Here is an 11,039-nt window from a genome sequence, read left to right on the forward strand (position 1 = left end):
CTAATACTAAAAATAGTATAGAGTAAGCAGGGTCGGTCCACAGGAATACAGGACTTCTTATCTTGCCATATTTTCACACATAATACAAATAATATTAAAATGGGGGATTGTGTTTGAGCTTGAATTAAACTTCATAAAGAAGAAAGATTGATAACAAACGCAATAAAAAAAGTACATTTCCGATTCTGACTCTTATACATGTATTATGTTGAAAGATGTAATATGATTATAACTCATGTTCAATCTAGGTTGGTAAGTTGGATATTAATAAACTCTAATATCCAAATTGGCAAAAGTATTTTATTCAAAACAAGCTCTTCAAATAAAACTTCATTTAATTGATTCAATTCAAATAAACTCTTGCATCAAATCATTAAATGACATTAGGTTCTTGCAATAATTACCAACAACGTTTAACATTCCTCTTAAGCTTGGGAATATAAACATTTAATCTTTGATTACACTAATTTTGATCTAATTACAACCAAGTAAGTGTGTGTTACTAACATCAAATCATAAAACATATACGAATTTCATAATTTGATTAACTAGATTGACTAGAACCCTAATTCATTGATCAAGTGAAAAAGAGAACCAACCAAACATATAATTAAGATCAAATCAAAGATTACTAGATGTTAAACACAAGTAAAATTCAAGTTACAACCTAACAACACATACGTAAGAATTCAGATTCGGAAATGATAATGAAATCAACCACACATATCTAGGTTGAACTACAAATCAAACAAGTTTAAACTTCAAATTGACTTACAAAAAGGAAATTAAAGTGTTTCCAAGTGTTAATCTACTTGCAATAGTTCTGAAAATCGCCTTCCTCTCTCCCAAAATCCTGCCTTAACTCGTCACAAAACTGATTGTCCTATTATAAGAAGACAAAACCTCTTTAAAACTGCCGAGACGTTTACACGGCCCGTGTAAATTAAAGGGTGCCATTTACACGGCCGTGTAAACAATAGAAGTAGAATGCTTAAACTTTCAAGGTCATCGAAGTAGACTGCCCTTGCATGTACGTTTACACGGCCCGTGTAAATTAAAAGGGAGAATTTACACGGCCATGTAAACTTCTGAGATGCCAAATTCTACATTCTCCTTCTTCTGAGCTCCAAACTTCTGTAACTCTGTCTCCAATTCTTTTAAACTTTCTCCAGTGATTTCCAACCTTCAAAAAGTCCCTGAAATATCATAAAAGTGTGTGAATGGAATTGCATCATGAAAAATCCCGAAAAATATGCAAAATGCATGAGTTTAAACCTAAATGCAATGCACTTTTATGAACTAAAACTACAAAATGAATGCATGGAATGCACCTAACAAATCTCCCCAAGCTTGAACCTTTCTTGTCCTCAAGAAAGAACAAGGAATTTAAACCGGAGAAAATAAAATAAAATAGAAGAAAAGAAATTAAAGTTAAAACTTAATGCATGAAATTAAAACAAACATGAAAAGATCCAACCCAATTACCCTGTTTTGTACCATAGTTGAGAATGTACCTGTCATGCCTTGAGTTAACTTGGCTTTAATCTCAAAATATTATATGATAATAGAGACAAGACTTTAGCCACTCCCTAGTACAACTCAACAGAATTAAAGATCACAACACTTATTCCTTTTCGATATCATCAAGTCAATTCTTGGAACAAATTATGGTCTTACTCTCGTGAAATTATATGTGACAAAACATGCTCAACCATCTTTGTTTCATAAAATATAACAATGTCCGATTCCAGCTATTTGTTGGTTAACAACAATCTTTTTCTGAAAAGTATTTTCTAAAAATTCCCTAATATTTATCCAGATTGGTTACAAACTTCAAACCACTTACACTAGTCGAAGTAATTAACATTCAGTCCAATGTCATAAATTCAAATTCAAGTCTAAGGGAATCTTTTGACAGCCAAGTATTTTTCCTAAAAACTATATCTAATTAAACTATAAACATAACTATATACAAACTTCCTAATTACATTTTTTTTTTACAAATAAAGCTCATGGCTTTCTTTGAAATCCGTGTAACGGGCTTCCAACCAACACATCCAAATCAAATGACCTTAGTGTGCTAGATTTGAAGAGATCCCTTGGGTTTACTTGCCCGAACCTCAAAGGCCACAAATTAGCTTTATTTGCTATTATTAAGTTCATGACTTTCTATGGAACCCGTGTAGCGAACTTTCAACCCAATCTATCCCAAACAATTTAGCTTTAGGTGATTAGGTGTAGAACACCCTTCAGAGTTTACTTATTCGAATCCCAAAGGTCACAGATTAACTTAATAATAGTTATATATATATATATAAAAGATCTATTATTATTATTATTTAAATACAAATAACTAAGTTAACACATAACTCTTAATTTATTTATTTATTCGGCCGATTTCTTTATATTTTCGTCCTTGACTTTTCTGTTATGGGACATCTCACGGTCTATTACCGTGAGTGACTTCTAGACATTTTTCGGGGAACTAAATGTTAACATGCAAAAACCCGTAAGTATAGTTGAAAGCTATGTCCTCAAGCAGGGTATATAAAAGGGAATAAGTAGAAAGGACTTTTAAGAGCGCTGGAAGGCGGGACATTGAGATTTTGCATTCTTTTTATGAACTTTTGAATTTGGCATTTTAAGTTTAATTGAGCATTACTACGCATAAGACCGGTCATATGTCCCAAAGAATCGACTCATACCTGCTGTTATGCTCCAGTGTTGACAATCTTCTCATTTTCTGTTTTGCATGAGTAGCTTCGGGAGGTGTGTTCGTGTGCGATTAACTTGCTTTTTAAATTTTTCAATAAAAAGAGCAAGTAAATCTCAAGGCACATGACTTACTTATCAGCTCAACTGTTTTGAAAAGATTCGATTGCAGCTCAACTGTTTTGAAAAGATTCGATTGTCTGGGATTGGATTTATATATATATATATATATATATATATATATATATATATATATATATAAAGAAAATACAAAAAATTTAGATGCAAAATGCAAAAAGTATAATAAAAATAGAGTAGAAAGAAAATCTTCTTGGTTTTTGAAAAATTTTCTAAAACAAAAATGACAGAAAAATAATGCAATGCAATGAAATATGTACAAAATTTACATGCAACGGGATAATGCATGGATGGATGCCCCTCCCCAAGCTTAAAATAAGCATTGTCCTCGATGCTTGGAGAGAGGCATAGCTGTCCTATTGAGGACCGGGCGGTTGAGATGGAGGGAACTGTGAAGGATAATCTGCAGGATTGTAGGGCGGCCATTGGGGTTGAGATGTTGATGGTGGCTGTGGCTGTGTGGGGAGGACAAGAACTCTATGGATATCGCTCAGCAGGTGATGAATGTTGCGGTTGTGCTGCTCTTGAGCGGCCCATCTTTGATCCTGTTCAGCCCACCGCAACTCTTGTTGGGCCCAATGCTCTTCTTGCAAGTTACGGTAGTCTTGAAAATCAGAAGTGATTTCAGCGACACCCGTATAAATTTCTCCGACTTCCTGCTGTATACTGGTGTAACGGTGGTTCAAACGTGCAAACTCACCCATATAAAGATTGTTTTCAGAAGAAGAAGTGGGGCGAGATGAACTAGAGGCACCAACAGTAGGAGCAGGAGGTGGAGGACTATGATCTACTGTAACACCTAAATTGGATCTGAGCTTCCAAGTGGTTGATGGAATGTCATTGGCTAAATTGAGTATCTTCTTGTTTCTGTTGTCTATGCATAGATACTCTTTCCCATCTACTGTCCAATGAACATCCCCAGTGGGAAGGCGGTGGAAGAGATGCATTGTTTCCATAACATCAATGGATAGACGAGTACGGCCCATGACTATGTTTGTTGGGTTGTTGGGTAAATGGAGGCTAAGATGCTCAGCAATAACAGAAACCATGCCTCCACAATGTAGCTGCCCACCATTGCTCGTAGCACTTCTGAGCAGTTTTTGAATAACCCAACACCCAAAATGAGGGACTTCAGCAGGCTTATGAATCATACACCACAAGACTTCTAGCTCTTTCTTATTAGCCTTGCTAATCTCTTCTTGAGGGAATAAGAGAGAAGCAATGATCCGGTGGGCGACTTTCAAGACCGGATGGATAATGCTAGAGGCTTTGGCTGTACCTGACTGATAATCATACTCACAAGAAATGCTTCTCCAAAAATTTGTACAGTTTTGCTCAAAAATGATATTTTTTCTTCCCTTTGCGGTATATACATCCCTTTTTGCTTTGGGAGCACCAATCATATCACAGAGAATGTCAGCATGAAACTGATGGGTTTGATTGAGCAAACGGAAAGTCAGGAGATGAGTTTGATAGTCAAAGGTAATGGATAACAAAAGTTCCAACATCGGTGTTTGGTAACTAACTGCATGAAGATTCAAAAGACCCTCCCATCCTATGTTTTTAAAGAGTTTGTGGACACCCATTGTTCTTGTAACAAGATTTGCATACAATATCTCCTGTCTATTGGTCTCAAAAATTAGACCAAATTCATAAGGGTTGTCCATGGGGTCTTGTTCATCTTGTGAAGTTCCAATTCTAGGTCTTTTACCCCGGGAAGCCATTACCCAAATGAATCAACAAAGAATTGCACACAATTAAGGCAATTGAAGCACAAGAACTAGCAAGTCTCACCAAAAAAATCACCCAAAAAAGAAATGTGGTTCTATCTAAATGCACAAAGTAAGAGTTTGGAACAATTATACCAATTTGTGCTTGATAATGGTGGTAAGATGATATCCAATGCTTCCCCAAGCTATCCCCAAGCTTATCCTTGGAGCTTGATTTTTGATGCAAAATTGAGGAAGATTGAGTATTCGGAAGGGTTTTTCGAAGGGGACAGTAAGGAGAGAGGGAATCACAGGTATTGAGTGAAGAATGAGTTAGAAAAATCGAGATTTGACCTTAAAATCGTTCAGCCCTGTTTTTGCGTTTACACGGCCCGTGTAAATCAAAGGGGAGAATTTACACGGTCGTGTAAATCCCTAAATCATACAAACCGTGTTTAATCGTTTACACGGCCCGTGTAAATGAAAGGCATAAGTTTACACGGCCGTGTAAACCTCTGAGAAGGCCAAAAAATTTGATTTTTTTCACTTTTTGAAATTGCAACCCGCTAAACCTCTACTGCCCGAAAAATGATTTTTAACCCTCTTTTAGTATGAAAAACAACTTGGAAGTTTGAAAACAAAGAAAATAAAATGAAAATATACAAAATGACAAAAATACCCCCGGGTTGCCTCCCGGTTAGCCGCCCCTTTTAATGTCGTTGGCTCGACTTGGACCCCAACTATTTGTCAATTTTCATACTTTGGATCCATTACTTCCTCCACTTCTTCATTCTTGACTTGAAATCCTTCATAATAAGGTTTCAAACGGTGACCATTTACCTTAAAAATCTTCCCGGTTTTCTCACTTGTGATTTCTATTGCACCATGCTCAAAAACATTAGTGACAACAAATGGTCCCACCCAACGGGACCTTAATTTACCAGGAATCAATTTAAAACGCGAATGGTAAAGTAGTACCTTTTGACCTTTGTGAAATACCTTGCGTGTAATCATCTTGTCATGGAATGCTCTGGTCTTTTCCTTATAAAGAACCTCATTCTCATACGCTTCATTGCGGATTTCCTCAAGTTCTTGTATGTCCAGCTTCCTCTTCTTTCCCGATTCACTTAAATCCATGTTGAACTGTTTGATCGCCCAATAGGCCCTATGTTCCAACTCAACGGGTAATCGACACGGCTTTCCAAAAACAATATGGTATGGAGACATTCCAATTGGAGTTTTGTATTCAGTGCGGTACGCCCACAAAGCATCATCAAGGCGTGTACTCCAATCTTTCCTTGTTGTATTCACGATTTTCTCCAAAATGCCCTTGATTTGTCGATTGCTTACCTCAGCTTGTCCATTTGTTTGTGGGTGGTATGCTGTGGAAACTTTATGAGTGACACCATATTTCTTCAAAACACTCCCGAGTATACGATTACAAAAATGTGTACCACGATCATTGATCAAGGCCTTTGGAACACCAAATCTGGAAAAAATGTTAGCCTTCAAGAAATCTATCACAACTTTTGAATCGTTAGTACCGGTAGCCTTTGCTTCCACCCACTTGGAAACATAGTCCACAGCCAAAAGAATATAAACAAAACCCGAAGATGATGGAAAAGGTCCCATAAAATCAATGCCCCAAACATCAAAAATTTCACAAACTAATATGGGGTTTAGGGGCATTTGATTCTTTGAGCTTAAAGAGCCCATTCATTGACATTTATCACAGCTTGAACAAAAAACATAAGAGTCATGGAAAATACTTGGCCAGTAAAATCCACTCTCTAAAACTTTTCTTGCAGTCCTTTGAGGACCAAAATGTCCTCCACAAGCATAAGAGTGACAGAATGTTAAGATAGAAGATACCTCATATTGATCCACACATCGTCTAATCATTTGGTCAGCACAATATTTCCACAAATATGGCTCATCCCAAACATACCTCTTGGCTTCTTTCTTGATCTTGTCTTTTTGCCATCGAGTCAAATCTGGTGGAAATTGATTTGTGACAATGTAGTTCACAATATCGGCATACCACGGGGCAACTTTTGCTGAAAACAGGTTTTCATCGGGAAATGCATCATGAATGGGAGTTGAGTCATCGGGAGAAACAATCCTGCTAAGATGATCAGCTACAAGATTTGACTTTCCGCTCTTGTCTTTGATTTCAATGTCAAACTCTTGCAAGAGTAATACCCATCGAATGAGTCTAGGCTTCGAATCCTTCTTTGCAAGTAAATACCTAATAGCTGCATGATCAGAATAAACAATGACTTTAGAACCTAGCAGATATTGACGAAATTTGTCTAAAGCAAAAACAATAGATAGCAATTCTTTTTCAGTTGTTGAATAGTTGGCTTGTGCACTATCAAGTGTTTTTGAGGCATAGTAAATGACATTAGGAACACGGTCTTTTCTTTGCCCTAACACTGCACCCACTGCATGATTACTGGCATCACACATGATTTCAAAAAGCAAACTCTAATCCGGTGATTGAAGTTTTGGTGCTGTTATCAACAACTCTTTCAACTGATCAAAAGCTTGCTTGCACTGTTTGGAAAACTCGAATTCTGCATCTTTTTGTAGGAGCTCACACATGGGACGAGATATCTTGGAAAAATCTTTGATAAACCTTCTATAAAATCCTGCATGACCAAGAAATGAGCGCACCTCACGAACACAAGTGGGATAAGGTAAAGATTTTATGACATCTATTTTTGCTTTGTCCACTTCTAGACCCTTAGAAGACACAATATGACCTAGTATGAGACCTTTGTCAACCATAAAGTGACACTTTTCATAATTCAAAACAAGATTGGTCTCAATACATCTTTGCAAAATCTTTTTCAAATTACCCAAACACTCATGAAAAGAATTACCATAAACTGTGAAGTCGTCCATAAAAACTTCAATGATTTCCTCAACAAATTCCGAAAAAATACTTACCATGCACCTTTGAAAAGTGGTTGGAGCATTGCAAAGCCCAAAAGGCATTCGCGTATATGCAAATGTTCCGAAGGGACATGTGAAAGTAGTTTTTTCTTGGTCCTCTGGTGCAACGGGTATTTGATGGAAACCGGAATATCCATCCAAGCAACAATAATGTGTTTTTCCCGCTAACCTTTCCAACATTTGATCAATGAAGGGAAGTGGGAAATGGTCTTTCCGGGTTGAGGAATTGAGCCGTCTATAATCAATGCAAACTCTCCACCCGTTTTGCACACGGGTGGGGACTAACTCACCTTGGTCATTCGTTGTAACGGTAATACCTGTCTTCTTCGGCACAACTTGGACCGGACTTACCCATTTACTATCTGATATAGGGTAAATCATTCCCGCATTCAACAACTTCAAAATCTCCTTTTTTACAACCTCCATCATTGGAGGATTCAGACGCCTTTGAGCTTCTCGGGAAGGCTTGTAATCTTCTTCCATAAGGATTTTGTGCATGCAAAGCGAAGGAATTAGCCCTTTGATGTCGGCTATAGTCCACCCAATTGCTTCCTTATATTCCTTCAAAGTTGTGACAAGTTCTTCCTCTTCTTTTGTTGACAACTTGGTGGAAATAATCACTGGAAAAGTTTCCTTGTCTCCAAGATATGCATACTTGAGATGCTCGGGTAAAGTTTTTAGCTCCAATTCCGGTGCCTGCACAATAGAAGGAACAAGTTTCTCATTAGACATCGGTATTTTCAGCTTTGGAACATCAAACCTCATTTTCTTCTTCTCATCCATGCAAGACACAACCTCCATAATCTCTTTATCAATTGTAAATTGATTGGCAAGTTTTTCCACTCTTTCCTTTTGAAGATTCCTGTCTAAAATGAGAGCTAACACATCAAGATTAGACAAATCAAAACACTCCTCTGTCAATGGTTCATTGACATCCACAAAATTCAAAGATGAAATATCACTTGGATATCTCATAGCATCATAAATATTGAAATTTATCACCTCCCCATCAAATTCCATGGACAATGTACCATCATAAACATCAATTTTCGTCCTAGCCGTTTTCAAAAAGGGTCTTCCTAGAAGAATTGAACTCAAATTTGGTGAGTCATCATCATCCATATCAAGGACATAAAAATCTGCTGGAAACACTAGTTCATTCACTTGGACTAACACATCTTCTAGCACACCTTTTGGATGTACTAAAGATCTATCAGCCAATTGAATGATTACCCCGGTCTTCTTCAATGTGCCAATATTTAAAGTTTTAAAGATGAAAAATGGCAAAACATTGATAGAAGCTCCAAGATCTAGCATAGCTCGTGGAACATGAAGATTACCTAATTTGCAAGGAACCGTGAAAACACCCGGATCCTTACATTTTTGAGGTAATCTTTTTTGTAACACTGCAGACATATTTTCTCATACTTTGACAGTTTCATTCCCTTTCAGTTTTTTCTTAGATGTACATAACTCCTTAAGGAATTTTGCATACCTAGGGACTTGTTTGAGGGCATCAATAAGAGGAATATTTACCTCTACCTTCCTGAACATCTCCATGATTTCATTGTCTTCACTTTCACGCTTTGACTTGTTTAATCTTGAAGGAAATGGAGGAGGAGTGACTTTTGCTTCAATAGGAACTTGCTTGGAAGGTGTTTTTGACTTCTCTTCTTTTTTCTCTAGCTCCATCTTTTCTTCTTCTTCAACCATCTTTGGACCTTGATATTCTTTGCCATTCCTCAAAGTGATGACACATGCACTATGTTTTGGATTCTTCTTGGTTTGCGCGGGTAGTTTGCCTTGTGACTCCAATTTACTCACAGAAGTGGCGAGTTGAGTCATTTGTTGCTCCAAAGTCTTGATGCTCGCTTTGGTCTCATTTTGAAAGGTTTGAGTACTTGTGGCTAAACTCTTAACAATGTCTTCCAAAGACATTCCCGATCCGCTTGAACTACTTCCTTGATGCATGTTTTGAGGTTGATATTGAGATTGATGAGGAGGTTGAGTTGGCTGGAAATGTGTTTGATAACTTTGTTGGTGATGCATTTGATTTTGAAATGGGGGTCTTGGTTGATAGGGTGGTGGTCTAGGCTGAAAATTGGTATTAGGTTGATGCCAATTTGGATTGCTTCTTGGCTGGAAGTTTCCTTGTTGTTGACTTGAAAATCGCATAGCTTGAACTGGCTCTACATCTTCTTGTAACATGGGGCACATGTCAGTGGGATGTCCAATTTATGTACAAATGCCACAAGGTCTAACTGTTGGTGGTTGCACGCCCTTGTCTTTTGCAAGCATCATTACTACCTTAGTCAACTTAGAAAGTTGACTTTCAATTTTTGGAGTAGAAATTTCTTTCACCCCCCTTGGTGCATCACTGTACCACTCTTCTTCTTGGACTGTATGCTTGGACTCTTCTGCCATGTTTTTTATAAGAACTCTGATTTCTGTTGGAGTCTTATCAGCTATAGATCCACCACTTGATGCATTGAGTAATCTCTTATCCCAAGATGACATTCATTCACAAAAATACTGTAGCAACTGATATTCTGTAATCCCATGTTGTGGACATCTTGAGCACAATTTCTTGAACCGTTCCCAATAAGTATGCAAGGCTTCTCTCTTTTGTTGCTTGATGCCAATTATCTCTCTACGTAAAGCTGAAGCTCTCATTTCGGGAAAATATTTATCCAGAAACATCCTTGCAAGTTCATTCCATGTTGTGACTGACCCCGGTGGTAAGTCATACAACCACTCCTTGGCTGAATCTTGTAAAGCAAAGGGAAATGCCCTTAACTTGATTTGATCTTCTGTGACTTCATGTGGCTTCATACCCACACAAACAACATGAAATTCCTTAAGGAATTTATGTGGGTCTTCATTCTCAAGACCACGGAATGAGGGTAACAAATGGATGAGTCCAGACTTGAGTTCAAAGTTGATTGTTGCAGGGTAATTTATGCACAAAGGTTGTTGGGTGACATCTTGAGTGGCCCATTGTCTAAAGGTTTGTTCAGGTGGTGGATGTGGAGGATTTTGATTTCCTCCATGGTTGTCTGCCATGGTAGAAGTAGGTGAAAATCGTGGGGTGATACTTTTGGATGTTGAGAGGATGTAGTTGATAGATTTGATGAAGAAGCTCCGGATTGTTGTTGTTTCTTTAAAAGTTTGGCTTGCTTCCTTCTCTGTTTAGCAGATTTTTCTATCTCCAAATCAACTGGTAAAGGTGTACCTGTGCGAAAAGATCTTGGCATAAACAATTAGTACCACCGTATCCCCGGCAACGGCGCCAATTTGTTTGGTGGTCAAACCAACAAATGATGGGATAAAATAATATTAATAAAACTCAAATCACTGCTATTCTAATACTAAAAATAGTATAGAGTAAGCAGGGTCGGTCCACAGGAATACAGGACTTCTTATCTTGCCATATTTTCACACATAATACAAATAATATTAAAATGGGGGATTGTATTTGAGCTTGAATTAAACTTCATAAAGAAGAAAGATTGATAACAAACG

This window comes from Lactuca serriola, chromosome 4, assembly GCF_051521515.1.
Source record: "Lactuca serriola cultivar US96UC23 chromosome 4, Lser_US96UC23_V15, whole genome shotgun sequence".
Taxonomy (NCBI): Eukaryota; Viridiplantae; Streptophyta; class Magnoliopsida; order Asterales; family Asteraceae; genus Lactuca; species Lactuca serriola.